Source organism: Phyllostomus hastatus, unplaced genomic scaffold (genome assembly GCF_019186645.2).
Source record: "Phyllostomus hastatus isolate PE091 unplaced genomic scaffold, TTU_PhHast_1.1 phas_scaffold_216, whole genome shotgun sequence".
Classification (NCBI taxonomy): domain Eukaryota; kingdom Metazoa; phylum Chordata; class Mammalia; order Chiroptera; family Phyllostomidae; genus Phyllostomus; species Phyllostomus hastatus.
Genome location: NW_025334018.1, coordinates 7,995,587 through 8,010,071, shown reverse-complemented (window position 1 = coordinate 8,010,071; position 14,485 = coordinate 7,995,587). Strand labels below are relative to the sequence as shown.

Below are 14,485 nucleotides of genomic sequence, written 5' to 3'. Positions count from 1 at the left end.
TGAACAGGCTATAGAAAGCCGTAGGCAACGTCCATGGGCAAAGAACAGCAAGCACTCCTGTCTCCGTTACGTTTGCTGTGTCTGTAGTTGGCTGTGCGTAAATCTGCCCTGTTCTGTTGGGGGAAATGGCCTTTCAGCTGTATAGCCAAGGACATTTAGCGTCTTCTGGTTTCTTAAGGTGTTATCATACCGTTTTTGTAAGAGGAGTGTTATTTTTTTTAATTGTTTGGTAAACATTTTGACAAATTACCTTCTGAAGCAGCCACAACTTAGATAGATAATATCAAAATGAAGGTGATCTTTTTGGTTTTTAAAAAGATCCAGCCAAAATAAGGTGTGAATTTGTCATGCTGTTAAATTGAAATTGGTAACAAAATGTATGTATCCCCTTCCAGTTTGCCTTTTTGAGTTTTAGAGAAATTGAAAATTTTATATAATTATACAGAGTCCAGCACAAATAATGCCCCTTTTTTATTACAAAATCATAAGCATGTAACTCTGTAACATAACAATATCACACTCAAGCACACCATATGACATTATAGGTGAAATGTTCAAATTAAAACTATAAATTATTACAGCCATATTATCACCCTACCAACCACACTCAAGCAGGCCTTACTTCTGCTGGACCTGTATTTTAAAATAATTTCTAAACATGAGCCGCAAGACTGACTGTAATTCCAGTTTTTGATTTTCTAAGGACAGACTTGACCAACTGGAGACCCTGCAGCAGGATTTCCCAAGTTGTAGAGTGAGGATGTTAGCTGTGCCAGAGGCCTGTATGCGCTGCACATAATTTGTACATCAAGTTTTGTCTGTGTAAATTGGGTACATGAACAGTTCTCCACTTTTCTAGGGGAATGCAATAAATGTAGCACTGTGAATAAATATAACTTTTATTATAAAAAAAAAACAGCAAGCCATCAACTAGCTGGAATGTGCGTAAGAAGTGGAAGGTTGATTGTGACAGCAGTGTGGTGGTCACCAGAGGGATGGGGGTGGGGGAGGTAGAACAGGGTAAAGGGGGTCAAGTACGTGCCAACAGGGGCAGACTTGACTGGGTGGTGAACACACAATGCAGTGTACAGGTGATGTATTATAGAACTGTGCACTTGAAATCTATGTAATCTTATTAACCCATGTCACCCCAATGACATTAATTTAAAAAATGTTTTAAGGTTAAATTGAATGTCATAATTGTAGAAAGCCTTGAATCCCAGGCTGAGGAATTTCTATAGAAAATGAGGAACCATTGAAAGTTTAAGCAGTAAAAGTATAAGCGGGCCACAGGCTCTTTAATCTAACTACCATTACATTTTGATCCTTTCAGACCTTTTCCTGAGCCTGTGTAAATGTTTACATGAGTGTGTGGGCAGAAGGGGGTCTCGTGCATTCTGTTTTATAATGTGCATTTTGCAATCTGTGATGCAAACATCTTTTAGTGTTGAATACGTAATCTTCATTCTTTAAATATTAATTGAAGGGTAAGGTTGCCTGGATTTGAATCCTGACTTTCCCTCTTACTATTTTTGTGACCTTAAACAAATTATTTCACCTTTTTTTTAACATTCAACTATTACTTTATTTATATTACTATGCTTAAGTTACATGGAAAGAACCAGCAAGCAGTTCTGCCCCATTTCAGGAAAAGTTTCCAATCAACACCAATTACTTGGTGACAAATAACTAGGAATGGTGACATCTTTGGGTCAAGACTGACAAGGAAGAACGGGCTCTGGTGCCATGGTTCATCTGCAGCGAGAACCTGGCACAACGGCCAGCACGAGCCATGCTAACACTGAGCCTTCAGTGCTGGTCACATGCTCGGATGCCTTTTGAAGCTAGCAAACCAAGTAAAATAACTGGGTTTAAAAAAAGTTATTTAAAATGAAGCCCAAAGAAGTTTAAAGTATGCTTCTATACACTATTGGATGGAAAATAGAAAATTTAGAAAGAAAAGTATATAAATGATAAGCAAATAGCTCAGTGTAATATCACAAAGTGAATATATCTATATAACCATCACCCAAGTCAAGTAATATTGTACAGCATTACCAGCAGGTCCAGAAGCCTCCCTTATGACTCATAGCCCCTTCTTGTCACAAGTGATTGCTACTCTTTCTGTTACCATAGTTTTACCTGTCCTTAAAAGTGACTTGTTGAGTGAATGAAGAAATAGAGGTTAAAATTAATCCACTTCTACCTTCCTCACAAATAAGACAGGAGTCCTAGAATGACCTTTAGAAGGATTTCTCAACACCTTTCTCCCAACTTCCAAGTATCATTATTCAGCATTTTGGGTCTACCTGGTTTTTATAAGCCCCAAATTAATCATTATTATTATTTTCAATAGTCTGTTTGTTTAGATTTATTCACGTATTTGCTCTCCCCCTGTCTCTCATGTGACCCTTTTTTGTGATCCAGTTTTCTTACTAAAGAACTCTTTGATAGTTCTTTCAATTACTGGTCAACTTGATGTTTTTTATCTAAAAATATCTTAGTTTAGCCATGTTTAGAATTCCAGGTTGATAGCTTTTTCTCAGCATTTAAAAGTCAGAAGGCAACAGAATACTATTTTCTATTGCTTTTAAAAAGTCTATTCTCAATATAATTGTTTTTCATTTGTAGGCAATGATTTGTTCTCTGATTCTTACTAAGATTCTCTTTTTGCCTTTTCATTATTTATTTCAGTATTATGTATCTAAATGTGGAATTATTTTTATTTATGCTAGTTGGTTTCAAAATTCATATTTGGCACAATTTCTGGAAATTTTCCAGTCAATATTTCTTTGACTATTTATTGCCTCTTTTCCATTTCCCCTGTCTTCTCCTTCTGGAACTCCTATATGTTAGGCCTTCCTTCATTTATTCTTCATGTCTTTTAACCTCCCTTTTATATATATTATCCATCAGTTATCTCTCTGTGCTGCCTTCTGCGTAATTTTTTCAGATCAATATTCCACTCCAATAATTCTCTCTTCAGCTATGTCTAAATCTGTGTTTAATTTGTCGTTTGGTTTTTAATTTTAAAGATTATATTTACATGTGTTCTGTAATGTTGGATTATGAGTTGTCTTAAATAAGTTTTTACCTATGGGACTTATTAGGGACCTAAGTTGAAGATATATCTCTTTTGCATAGTTTTCCCTTCATTTAGGCCAGGTACCCAAAACGTATCATTAGTTTGGAATTATTTTTTAATGTTAATCTCTATCCTACAGTGTTCAAGTTCACTTGTTATCTCTCCATTCAGATAGAACATTTTTGGCCTTCTGGTCTACCTTTTCAGTGAGGGCCTTTACATTAGGTAGGAGTCTCCATTCTGATTCCCTTTCTTACTGAGGCCTAAGCCCCCTGACCCTCTGTGGCTGTTAAATGTAGTGCCCTTGTTCATGAAAACTGGCACATACCTATTGGGCAGTCACAGCATCAGTCTATGCTTATGAACCTGAGTTTTGGTTTTCTTTTTGTGATGACTCTTGCAGATTTCTCTTACTTTCTTAAGAGGTTAGCTATTCATTTAAAAGGATGTTTGTCATTTTTTTTATCCAGAATTTCCGCATTTTATTGTAAGAGAATTTTCACTTAATCTAGTCTGCCTTTTCTCCAGAAATGGAAGTGTCCATGTGGTTATCATATCTGGAGAGGAAAAAATGGTACTGACATTCTGTGACCTTTACTCTCAATTGAAAACTATTAGCTGATACTATTTTGAAGAATAGCCTTGTATCCTAAAAGGTCAAACTGAGGTTTTTGTACCTCATTCAATAGTCAGTGGGTTGTCATTGAATATTTTTGAGCACAGGAATGACATAATACTATCACAACTATTTTATTCAGGTTTCTCCCTTTGTACCTGCTGCTGCTAATAAAAATTATATTCATATTTAATATTTATTGAGCATCTATTATATGCTAAGCACTCACTGTACTACTTTATATTTACGTATATTAAGTCATTTTTTATTGTTGTTCAGTTACAATTGTCCTACCTTTTCCCCCATTGCTCTCCCCTGCCCCAACTTTCCACCCCCACCCCTGCTCCCACAGTCAATGCCCACCCCATTGTCTGTTTCCATGAGTCCTCTACTCATGTTCCTTGACTTGCTCCTACCCCCTTCCCCTATAATCCTCCTCCCCCCTTCCCTCTAATCACTGTCAGTTTGTTCTTTATTTTCACGTCTCTGGTTCTGTTTTGCTCATTTGTTTGTTTTGTTGATTAGGTTCTACTTATAGATGAGGTCATATGGTATTTGTCTTTCACTGTCTGGCTTATTTCACTTAGCATAATGCTCTCCAGATCCATCCATGCTGTGGTGAAAGGTAGGAGTTCCTTCTTTCTTTCTGCTGCATAGTATCCCAATGTGTAAATGTACCACAGTTTTTTGATCCACTCATTTACTGATGGGCACTTAGGCTGTTTCTGCACTTGGCTATTATAAATAACACTGCTATGAACATTAGGGTGCTTAGGTTCTTTTGAATGGGGGATTCAGGATTCTTAGGGTACAATCCCAGCAGTGAGATCGCTGGATGAAAAGGCAGTTTCATCTTTAGTTTTTTGAGGAAATTCTATACTGTTTTCCACAGTGGCTGTACCAGTCTGCATTCCCACCAACAGTGCACTGGGGTTCCCTTTTCTCCACATCCTTAACAGCGCTTCTTTGTTGATTTGTTAATGATGGCCAGTCTGACCGGTGTGAAGTGGTATCTCATTGTGGTTTTAATTTGCATCTCTCTAATAGCTAGTGATGTTGAGCATTTTTGCATGTGTCTATGGGCCCTCTGTATGTCCTCCTTGGAGAAGTGTTTGTTCAGGTCCTTTGCCCATTTTGAATCAGGTTGTTTGTCTTCTGGTGTGGAGCTGTGTGATTCTTTATATGTTTTGGAGATCAAACCCGTGTCTGAGGTATTATTGGCAATTATGTTTTCCCATACAATTGGTTCCCTTTGCATTTTGTTGTTGTTTTCTTTAGCCATGCAGAAGCTTTTTAATTTGATGCCGTCCCATTTGTTTATTTTTTTCCTTTATGTCCCTTGCTTTAGGGGATATGCTGATAGAAATATTGTTGCGTGGAATATCTGACATTTTACTGCCTATGTTTAGGCAGGATGTTTATGGTGTCATGACTTATATTTAAGTCTTTTATCCATCTTGAGTTTATTCTGGTGTGTGGTGTAAGTTGGTGATCTAGTTTCTTTTTGCATGTACCTGTTCAGATCCCCTAGCACCATTTATTGAAGAGGCTGTTTTTACTCCATTATTTTAAATCATCTCAATTCTCGTTTAAGGTATGAACAGCTATATATATGGAAACTGAGACACAGATAAGTTAAATAATTTACTCAAGTAAATATGGCTGGTAAGAGATTGAGCCAAGACTTGAAGTCAGAGTCCACGCATTTCCTTCATAAATACTACTGGAGTGCCCAACACTGTAGTGCTCTCTATGTAATATTTAATAATTCAGGGTTCAAAAGGTTTTCTTTGTTACCTTATTATTTTCCTTATTACTTATGTAGAATTTTATTTTCTTAATCTTAATGAGTCCCCTCATGGATGTATGTATAATTACATACATGGTGGGGTTTTTGTTTGTTTTTATTGTTGTTCAAGTAATAATTACATACATGTGTTTAAATAGGCTTTGATTTGGGAATTCAAAAAGACTAGCTGACCCTTAAAGAATCCTTCTGAGAGTTAATGTTTCCCACTGAGTATTTGTAGCCAGATGGCCAGTGCCTAAGGACTGTAGCCTCTTCTCTTTAATTTGAGACATTAGAAGTTTCAACATCTAAATCTCAATTTTAAAAATATGGGGGGACCCCTGGCTGGGTAACTCAGTTGGTTGGAGTATCATCCTGTACACTAAAAGGTTGCAGGTTCGATCCCTGTTTGGGGTACATTAGGGAAGCAACTGATCGATTTTTCTCACTTCAATGTTTCTCCCTCTTTATCTCTCTGTCCCCCCTCCCTCTCTCCCCCTCTCTTTTCTCCCTTCCTTTCTCTCTAAAAATCAATAAACATATCCTCAGGTGTGAAGATTAATAAAAATTTTTTAAATATGTTGGATTTAGGTAGAAAAATAGATTAGCAAAGATTTTTATATATTTCTTTGTAATTTAGTCACATTACATTCAAACAAAAAATGCATGTATTTTTAGATGTGTTTGGCTAATTAATACTACTGTGAATAAAACTGTATTTTGCTATTTTAAAAATGGAAAAAGGAATCCTAAACATCTAGATTTTTCCTTAAACTAATGTCCCAGTTCCTGAGAAAATCTTTGGTGTAAAAATCAGAAAGTACAGCAGTTTTGCAAAATCTTTAGACTAGATTCGTCTAACTAGCCAGCTTTGGTATCTCTTTGTATTTATTGTCAATAAGATCTTGAGTGAATCATTCACTGGCTCCTGACCAAGGAAACTTTTAGGAAGAGGGAGTTGCCATCCTGGAAAAAATTAAAAATTTGATGTTTGCAATACATAAATGATACAATATAAGGTTTTTATAGTTTACTTTAATAAATATATCACCTCCACCCAATAAGTAAATAACGAAATGAATCACTGTCAGTAAAAATATTGTGGAATTTGTATTTCAGAGATCAGTTATTTTAAAGGCTTAAGTATAATTGGAAACAACATAGTTTCAGCTTTTAGTGGAAGTGCTCAGTTAGGCTACCTTGGGTATTAGTGTATTGAGTAAGTTCACAACTCTTAATACATATTGAAATCTTAGATTCTTGGTAAGTAGAAAAGTTAATAATTTTGAAAATCAGCTTTACACCTGGATATATATATAGTAGGACTGCTGTGAGCTAGCAGTAAAACCTCTTGTGCGGGAGCAAAAAGTTGTGTGATTTGTTTCTGTGAAGTGTTTCTTTTTTGTGGGGAATTTGTTTGAGCAATTTCCTCTGTAACACATGGGTTTCTTAAGGAAAAGTCCCAAAGAACATATGACAAAGACTCAGCCTTGACCTCAAGAGCTCTAAGCACAGAAGCACTATTATTTTGAAAAACCTTGGCCATCAGGAAACAGAGTATACTACTAGATGTGCCAGGATGAGTTTCCTCTTTTCATGCTTGCAGTCATGTAAAATATGGTATGGCGTTTGGATTAGCGTGTGTCCCAATAAGCAGGGAAGAAATAACATCTGGTAGCTGGGGAAGTAATGCACTGACGTAGAAGCTACTACCCTTCCAGAGCGGGAAATGCCTGTTGCAGGATATTTCTGGGATACAGGTCACTTGATTTCCTTGATCTCTTAAATAAAAGTTGAGATCACTATAGATTTATTTTGCAGTCAAACCCCAGTACCACCACTTACTACTTTATGAGTTGGGGCAAGATACTTGATGATCAAATTAGTCTCCGGCACACTGGAAAGTTACATGAACCCTTACCTCTCCTGTAGCAGTTTTCACCACCCCCACCCTGGGATGCCTTCTGTTTCTAACATCTAGTGCACTGAGATGGACTTTTCTGTAAATTGAAACAAAATTGTAGTTGTTGACAAAAAGAAAAGTAAAGAGTAAAAAATTCTTTCCTTCCCTCCCTGGTATATTTCCAAAAATGAATGTAACTTTTGGTGATAGAATAGGACCTGTGTATAAGGTGCATCTTAAGCCAGAATGTACTTGAAGGTATATATTCCTTAGATTTTTTAAAGGAAATATATAGAGTTGAATATGAAATTCAACTTACCATTCACAGTTATTTAAGTTGTTCTTTCTTAAGCACTTTATTTCTTTAAAACAGGTCTTTGGTGACAATAGTTTTCAGTGAGTGTAGCACTGGCCACATGAAGCAGAATTCTGCAGGCCTTCTGCGGTTAGGTGACTCGCTCCCACAGGGCAGGCCTGCTCTCATGAGGTGTGATCGTGACTGTCCTTGTTTAGACTTAAACACGATTTAAAATGGAAGGTGGGGGGAGGGGGAGTAAGGTATGTGGGATAAATGGTATGGAAAAATATAATAAAAAACAAAATAAATAAATAAAATGGAAGGTGTGTATTTGCTGCTAAGACACCAAGGAACATTGCAGAAGCTACAATATTATCTCCTTAGCAACATCCTTAATAAAATTGCCTTCTGAGTAAAGGCAGGCAGTCAATATTTCCCTCCCTCTCCATAGCCATATAAAGTTTAATATGAAATTTTTATTGCTTTCCCTTCTCCTTTTGTACATAATACAAAGAAATAAAAGATAGTGATTACTGGGACCTCTTTAAGGCACAACTCCTGTGATTTTTCGAAGGCAGAGAAATCGCCCTGAGAAAGGGTTTGCTTCGGCAGCGCCCACCCGGGGCAGTCAGTCCGATTGTCTCCAGGGTCCGTGCAGGGTTGCGGTGTGCGGACCGTCCTCTCCTGTCTCAGTGTGTGCACTTCTTATGGAGTCACTTCCCTCCCCACTTACAGCTTTTCTCTTCACTTGTCTCCTTAGTCATACTGCCCTAATATATACTGAATTAAGGAGGAGTAAGTCACGTTTCAATGTCTAGGAATTACATATGACATGAATTCTGTCGTACCACAAATACTTCCACCAGCATCTATGTAGAAGAGTCAGAAATCATATCACCTAGTTATGAGTTCTAGAATAGAGAAATAAATAGTTCTTGAACAAAGAAGAACAGCATAAAGTCAGTAGTTAATTCATTCATTCCTCAAACATTTACTGAGTATTGAAATACCTCTGAATAAAGTAAAGATCCAAACCCTTGTGAGGCTTACATTTTCATATAGAGGGAGACAGAAGTAAACAATAAACTCAATAAGTAGCAAATGGGATATTAAATCAGAAGGTAATAGCACCATGGACAAAAAGCACAGCAGGGTAATGGGAAATGGGCAGTGGGGGTGAGGCACACCACCCAATGTGGTGTCTGGAAAGGCTGCATTAGAAAAAGGTTTGAGCGAAGATGGGGGAGAGAGCACCCCAGGCACAGCAGAGTTGTGCCTGAAGGCAGGTTCATGCAGCGTGCCCAAGGAGCCTGGGGAGCCTGGGGTGGAGTGCGCCAGAGCACAAGTAGAGGAGACGCAGGCAGAGGTATCTGGGCCCTGGCAGCCTTGGAGGGCCCTAGAGACTGTGTGAGGACGAGCGTTCACTGTGAGTTAGAGAGCATTGTGGGATTTGGGTCTTTTTTTAAACAGCTTTATTGAGGTATAATCCACATATCGTACAATATACCCCTTTAAAGTATGCAATTCGGTGGCTTTTAGTGTATTCACAGACATATGCAACCATCACCACAGTCAATTTTAGAACATTTTCATCAGCTCAGCAAGAACCCTCCTCCCCCAACCCAGCCCTAAGCAACCACTGATCTACTTTCTGTCTCTGTAGATTTCCCTGTTCTAAACATTTCATGTAAATGGAATCAAATAACATAATAGTCTTTTGTGAGTGTCTTCTTTAACTTAGTAAAATGTTTTCATCCATGTTGTAGCCTGTATTAATACTTCATTTCTTTTTGTGGCTGAATAATATTTCCTTCTGTGCATATACCATACTTGACCCATTATCAGTGGTGGACGTTTGAGTTTTTCCCACGGTTTTGCTGCTGTGAACATTGGTGTGCCAGCTTTTGTGTGTGTTGTACAGTTCGGAGAAGAACCGTGACAGCTGGCTTGTATTTCAGCAGGACAACCCTGGCTATCAAAGCTAATATGAATTAAGAGAAATGTTATTTCTCTTAAATGTTCAAAATGAACCTGTGTTGTCGAGAAGAAAAAAAAAAAGCAAGTTCCTAGATCTATTTAAATGAACCCCACCCATTATTTATTCACCCACAGCAGACTGAGCTGTTACCCTAGTTGTGTTTCTGATGCACATGATCCTACCTTGCAAACAAATGAGCATCTTGGTTTGCGTTTTGAGCTAGCTTGCCTATCACTTCACAAGTTAATCAATATTAAAGCGTTCTAGTCCCTGCTGGCAGCAATTGACACGTTAAGTTAGCTGTGTGAGCTGAGCGGCCAAGAAACAGATCCATATGGCCGGAATCGCTCCCCGGGGAGGAGAAATCCCTCTGCCTTCAGGAGCTCAGGATGGAAGGGGAGAGGAAAGGGAGGCGAGGCAAGCGTGTTAGCCGGCATCAGGGCCTGAGCGCCACCTGAGCCGCCTAGTCGGTGACACGGGCACTTCCGGTCTTCAGCGTGGTCAGTTCCGTGCTTCCTAAGACTTTTGACAAGGAGGGTGCGTCCTGCTAGAGGGACTCCAGATAACAGTCCTCTCACTGCCATCCTCCTTTCAAAACGACACATAGTATGTTCTCTGGAACACTGCGGGATTCAGTTCCAGTCTCCTTAAGTCTAAGCCTGCCCAGTCATTAATGGTCCCATTTTTCAGTTGTTTTCTCTCTAGGTAGCAAAGGCAAATGCACGAAAAGAGGCTCCCCCTACCCCAGGTAATTCATGCTTATTTAATTAAAAATCAATTATGAAAGTCAAAATCATTCATAATACCACAACTCAAAGTTAACCACTATTACTATTTTTGCATATTTCCTCCTAATATTATTTTTGTACCTAAAGGTTTTGGAGTTTTGTTTCATTTTGTTTTTGACATAATTAGGATCACGTTGTCTATACAGCTTTGTACTTGTTGTTCTCACTTTTAATTATATTGAGAGCATTTTCCCATGTAATTAATAATTATTTAAAATAATCTTAATGCTCATATAATTTCAAAGTGTGCCTTTAACTATTACTATTTACAATTTTTGTGTGCTATAAATAATGCTGCAGTAAACATCTTATACATTGATAAACCCCTGTCCCATCTGATTATTTCCTTCAGACACAATGTGCAGTGAGGCAGTCTCAAATATGGCTAGTAGAAGTACAAATTGGCTAATAACTCTTCTGGAAAGTGATTTGACACTATGCATTCAAAGGTATGAGTTGGCTTCATGGCTGGTATTGCTGTTGAGGCTTTGCTAGTTTCTTGATTTTTAAGAAGCCCTGGCTCAGGTGATGAAAACGTCCTCCATCTTGATTGAGGAAGTGGTTAAATGATTGTACACATTTGTCAAAATCATCAAACATTATACTTAAAATTAGTAAATTTCATTGTCTATGAATTATATCTCAATAAATTTTTTTAAAAGCACTCTAGTACCAAACTGATAACTTTTTCCTTGATATAGTCAGAAAGATAAAAAGATGATTTAAGAAGGAAGGGTTTCTCACTGAGTAATTCAGTGTGACTCAATGCCGTGCCCTAGAACCTCCTGATATTAGCTGGTGCTATGAGGCACACGCTTTCAGAAACACTGAGCCGCAGCTTTTCCTAAGAGGGAGTATGATGATACTGAGAACTAGAATTTATTTAGCACATATTATGTGCGAGACACTGTTTTAATACTCTGTACTTGTGCTATCCAGTGAGGTAGCCACTGCCCACGTGTAGCTGTTCAGCACCTGACATGTGGCTAGTCTGGTGTGAGGTGTGCTGCAGGGATAAATGTGTACTGGGTTTCAGAGACTTAGTACCCCAAAAGGTACAAAATATCTCATTAATAATTTTTAAGTTGATAATATTTGGATGTATGGGTTAACATATGCTATTACAATTAATTTTACTTATTTTTACCTTTTTAATGTGTTTATTAAAATAATTAAAATTATATAGCAGCTGACATATGTGACTTGTTTTATATTTGTATTGGGTAGTGCTGCTTTCCCCCTTCAATTTTGTTTACTTCTTACAACAAGGTAGATATTTTTATTATTGTCATCAACCTCATTTTTCAGATGAGGAAACTGAGGTATAGAGGAGCACCTGGTCCAGAGTTACAGAGCTAACAAACAGCCAGTATGTGAAGCTTTCCGCCTACAGGGAAATATTGTACATCAAAGCAGGATGGAAAAAATGGTACAAAAATGAGGAGTCATTTAGTTTTGTTTTAAGATTTTTGCCATCCAAAGACAGTTAAGAATGAGATTTATCACAGTATTGCTCTTTGAATAAAAAAGAACTTGATGAACTAGTGGCTGCTGTTAGTTTCATCATTGCCTGAGACAATGCCTAAATGTTGATGATAATACAATTCAGAGAAAGTCAGTAACATTAATGCTTTTGTAGAGAGTACTGTTTAGGGCTTAGAAAACAGTTGGCATTTTGAATTTCTCTAAATACATTTGAGGCTGTGAAAGGGCTGAATGATATCATTGACAGGTACTTACAGATTTCTACCTAAACAGGTAACACTAGAAACTTGGACCTTCTCCTGTAACCACGAGTTGGTACGATCTCTGAATTATTTACAGAAAAATTAGGATCCTGTGACAGACTTCGCATTTCAAAGGGACAGGAATCCAGAGAAGACTCTTCTTCACTTTTGGGCATTTCAGGATCAGCCTTGAAACTGTGGGAACCATCACCATCTTTGTAGAGATTTTGGGGGCGTTTACTTTCCTCCTGTGACGGAGCGCATCGCCTGTCACCAGCCAGCGCGTGTGAGTGCTGGGTGCTGAGTGTGAGGCTCTGTGCAAGGCACTGGAAAGATGGTGCATGGTCTGTATCCTTAAGGATCTCAGTGTCTAATGGGAAAATAGGCATATAAATGAATAACTCTTAATAAGACGCGTTTTAAAAATTTTGAATTTAACCTACAATTCAAATATCATGTCCCCTGATTCTAACTTATTTGTGCACTGGAACATTTTTTTTAATTAAAAATAGCTTTTCATTACAAAATCAATGCATAATCCTTGCAGGAAAAAAATTTAAATACAGCTAAGGAGAAAAGATAAAAATATCCATGCTGTTGTCATCCCACTATAGGAAATGTAGATATCTTGCTATACAGCCTCTTAGACCTTTTTCTATTAATGTAAAAAAAGAGAGAGAGAGAGGGAAAGGAACATCAATGTGTGAGAGGTACATCAATCGGTTGCATCCAGCACGCCCCCAAAGGAGACCTGGCCCGCAACCCAGGCATGTGCCCTGACCCAGAACTCAAGTATTTGGTTTGTAGGCTGGTGCTCAGTCCACCGAGCCACACCAGCCAGGGCCACTTATATGTTAAATAGAAGGGAATATACTATCCATGTACTTCCAATGAAAATACTCATATGTGTCATTTTTAATAACTGAATAGCATTCTGTTATCTATTGTGCCATAGTTTATTTAACCATACCTCAGTTTGTTGTTCACTCAACAATACTTATTGAGCACCTACTGTATTCCAGGAGCTATCTTGAGACTAGATATACAGTGGTGAACAAAACAAAAATTGGTTGATATTCAGTGTTCATAATTTCTCACTCTTATAAACAGTGCTGTAAGAAACATCGTTTTATGTAGATGCACTTTATACTCTTGTTCAGTTGTTCACTTGTCCAGTTGTTTACTGGGGACCATAATACTTGAGCATGCACTGTAGTCCAAACAATGTGCTGACTGCGTTACACATGTTAACTTAATCTGCACGACCCAAGAGGTGATATTGTTGTGATCCCAGTTTTTAAACGAGAAACTGGAACGTGGAGAAATTAAGTGATTTGCCTTAAGTCATAGAGCAAGGAATCCAAGCCCCAGTTTGGGTGATCACGCGCCACCGGCAACGCTGAGATGAAGTGCCTGCGGCTTTAGGATGCTAAATTACCGATTTGCTTGCCAGAAAAGTTTTACCATTTCACACCTGCACACCATGCCCTTGCCAAAACTGAGGTTAGCTGCTCCTGATTCTTAAAAATATATTTAAATTTAAGGGAGGGGAGCGGGTGGGGCTGGGTGGAGGTGGGAAAAGGGAGAAAAATGGGAACAACTGTAATAACAGAAATGGTTTTTTAAAAAATGAAAAAAAAAGAAAAGCATATTGAAGACTAAAAAAAAGTAAATTCAAAAATCATCCATTTATATGGAAAAAAATTGGTTTAAAAAGTTCACTTCAACTCAAATGCAGAGAAAAAAAGATAGATAAACAGTGTGAAACTAAAAGTGGCCAAGAAACGAGAGAGGCAGCAGTAAAGACTGTCTGGTGTCAGGGCAGCCCCAGCTCCGGGGCCAGGCCCTTCCCAGGCACTGATCTCCCCCGCTCAGGGACGGACCCCCAGCCCAGCCCTCTCGCCGTCTCGCCATCTAGGGCACTTTCTTGTTTGGCTTAATTAGCAAGTTTGAATGGGTTTCTGTTTCTTGCAGCTGGAATGTTTTGTGTTTTAGGAAAATTGTCTCATCTCTTACAAGTTTACAGGATACCCCTTTTTGTGTAGTATGTAAGACCCAATGTAGCATTTGTATATTTGGATTTGTTGGGTTAAACAATAAAAATTTAAAAATTGAAAGAAAAGCTCAAAAATGCTGTAGAGTGACACAAAAGTGACTCATTTATATCATTTCCTATATTATCTAGAGTCCTAATTTTTTATGATCGCAAAAAATGTTATACAGATTTTTAAAAGTTGTCAATATGATGCCACTGGGATTATTAAAGAGCAAAGCATCGAGCTGATTGGCCTCAGCGCACCC

The 14,485-nt window shown here is 38.0% G+C and overlaps 1 protein-coding gene across 1 annotated transcript in view; it reads left to right on the top strand.

The window, feature by feature from the left end:
• VPS45 (vacuolar protein sorting 45 homolog) overlaps positions 1-14,485 on the top strand; it is a 56,523-nt gene that overhangs the window by 34,405 nt on the left and 7,633 nt on the right. The gene's annotated exons all lie outside the window — the stretch shown is intronic.